At 40.3% G+C, this 2,861-nt stretch overlaps 1 pseudogene; it reads left to right on the top strand.

Moving 5' to 3' along the window:
• The window catches only part of LOC101579427, an 11,116-nt pseudogene extending 8,530 nt beyond the window's left edge, over positions 1–2,586 (top strand).
• Positions 2,587–2,861: the final 275 nt, after the last annotated feature.

Consider the following 2,861-nt stretch of genomic DNA (forward strand, 5'->3'; position numbering starts at 1 on the left):
AGATTTCCATTTTGTCAGTTCCTTCAATAGGCCCCAGGTTGGATCTAGCCTCACTGCTGCTAACCTCTCCAGATCTGGCTTCATGGTATACAGCCTGACAACATGTTGTGGCTGACAACCTGACAAATAGGTTGTTCAGGATTTCCTGGAAAAACACAAGCATATCCTCTGCCCCAGGATAGTAGAAGACTGGGCCCCTTCCATTGTCCAGTATGGAGATCTCTCCAAAGGACCCTTCCTAACCTTTTTTCTCTTATTTGATGAAATTGTCTTTCTGCTTCTGTGCTTCCATCTTTTGTAGAATTTAAAATTTTAATAGTGTATATAGAAAAGTGAAGTTAAAGAGATTGATTCCCCCTTTTGTTTTCATAATTGAATTTTGACTACATGGGGAGAAACTTGTGTCCTATATTTTGAAAGAGGAAATCGTACACAGCTTCACTTTACCTTAAGTGACCAGCTGTGAGAAAAATGAAAGCAAATTAATTTAACTTATCTGAGGGATAATGATAGTCAATAACACCAGAGAAATTAGCCCATGCAGATTGCCAAAAGGATGAAAACTGCCATAACCATTTTTTGTTGAACTGAAAAAATGAAAACAATGATAAATCATACCTTCATCCACATGCAATCAGTTCTGCCACAGGATCATGAAAGGAAGTCATAGTTTTATGTGGAGTCCATGACATATGTAGCTACTGTAAGGGATTCTAAGAGTGCCAAAGAACCCCAGTGTGTATATGGTGATCAAGTTGAAAAAATAAAAGAGTTGGCAAAGATGGGTGAACTCTAGAGAGCTGAGCATTAGAAAGAGCCTGATTAACTTTATCTAAGGCAGTTTTAACCTCTGGCGTAAGTGTTCTTCTACAAGTAGGGGCTGAGTCTCCCTTGAGAATGGCAAAAAGAGGACTTAACTCACGAGTAGTTAGCTTAAGAGCTGGGTGGAGCCAATTAATGTGACCAAGTAAAGTCTGAAAATTGTTTAGTATTGTAAGATGTTTAACCTGGATCTGAACAGTTTGAGGCACAATTTGTCTCTGTGGCATAAGTTGACACAAATATGAAGGAGTCCTCATAGCTTGTACCCCTTTAGAGATCACCACTAGACCTTTTATTATTCAAATGGACTGTCAAAACCAAGTGATTGTTTAAACCCCACTGCTTTTAGATTGTACTCCAAACCTCTATATTTGTTTATAAAATATCAAAGCTTTTTTTATACCAATTTTAATTTAGGATCATAAAACAAGAAATCAACCTTATCACAAATTAAAAGAATCTTAAGGTCGTTGTGCAGTAGTGCTAGCAGCTTTTCAGTTGTGTGCCAGTAACCAGTAGCTGTCATTTGTGCTATACTGTGTGGTCAGCCTATCAGTGAGCTCGTGGGAGCTTGTGACCATCTCCACACTTCTGACTTACTGGGGAGAAAATGGTCAAAACAGATCACACAGGAAAGCAACAGAAACAAATGAAAAAGCCCTTGAAACAGTATTTGGAAAATATAAACGGATAGTGGAAGTACTCTTGATGAAAGACCGAGAAAACAATAAATCAAGAGGATTGCTTTTGTTACCTTTGAAAGCCCAGCAGATGTTAAGGATGCAGTCAGGGACATGAATGGAAAGTCCTTAGATGGAAAAGCCATCAAAGTGGAACAGGCCATGAAATCATCATTTGATAGTAATAGATGAGGACTACCTCCACCTCCCAGAAGCAGAGGCCCTCCCAGGGGTCTTAGAGGAGCAGAAGGAGGAAGTGGAGGAACTAGGGGTTCTTCCTCACATGGAGGGCACGTGGATGATGGTGGCTATTCTATGAATTTTGACATGATTTTTTCCAGAGGACCTCTTCCAGTGAAAAGGGGACCACCACCATGAAGTGGGGGTCCTCCTCCTAAAAGATCAGCTCTGTCAGGACCAGTTCAAAACAGCAGTGGAATGCGAGGAAGAGCCCCTGTATCAAGTGGAAGAAATATTTATGGAGGCCCTGCTCGAAGGGAACCCCTGCCTTCTCTCAGAGATATTTATTTGTCTCCAAGAGGTGATGGATATTCAACTAAAGACAGCTGTTCAAGCAGAGATTACCCAAATTCTCCGATGTGAGAGATTATATTCTACCACCAACAGATTATACTTACCATGATTATGGTCATTCCAGCTCACCTGATAACTATCCATCAAAAGGCTATAGTGATAGAGATGGAGATGGTCGGGATCATGACTATTCAAATCATCCAAGTGGAGGTTCCCATAGAGAGTCAAATGAGAGTTATGGTAACTCACGTAGCACTCCACCTACACGAGGGCCCCTGCCATCTTATGGTGGAAGAGTCGCTGTGATGATTACAGCAGCTCACAAGATGGGTATGGTGGAAGTCGAGACAGTTACTCAAGCAACCGAAGTGATCTCTACTCAAGTGGTTGTGATCAGGTTGGCAACCAAGAATGAGGGCTTCCCCCTTCTATGGAAAGGGGGTACCCTTCTCCATGTGATGCCTACAGCAATTCAAGCCATCAAACACCAAGAGGTGGTCGCTGTGGAGAAAGCCGATCTAATAAAGGGGAAGGCAGAAGCAGATACTAGAAAGAAACAAAACTTTGGACCAAAATACCTGTTCAAAGAAACAAACAGAAAGTGGAAACTATTCTGTCATAACTACCCAAGGACTACTAAAAGGAAAATTCCATTACTTTAAAAAAATTTCCTGTTAAGTTTTCCTGCATAAATTTTATGTTCTTGTGAGGAAAGAAAACTAAAATATATTTAATTTTATTTGATTTTATGACTTGCTCTCAACAAGCAAATATTTAAGTGTGTGAAGCTTGACTTGTACTAGTGTTGTAATTTTCCAAGTAAGT

The sequence above is a fragment of the Octodon degus genome, unplaced genomic scaffold, assembly GCF_000260255.1.
Source record: "Octodon degus isolate 3935 unplaced genomic scaffold, OctDeg1.0 scaffold00277, whole genome shotgun sequence".
Lineage (NCBI taxonomy): Eukaryota > Metazoa > Chordata > Mammalia > Rodentia > Octodontidae > Octodon > Octodon degus.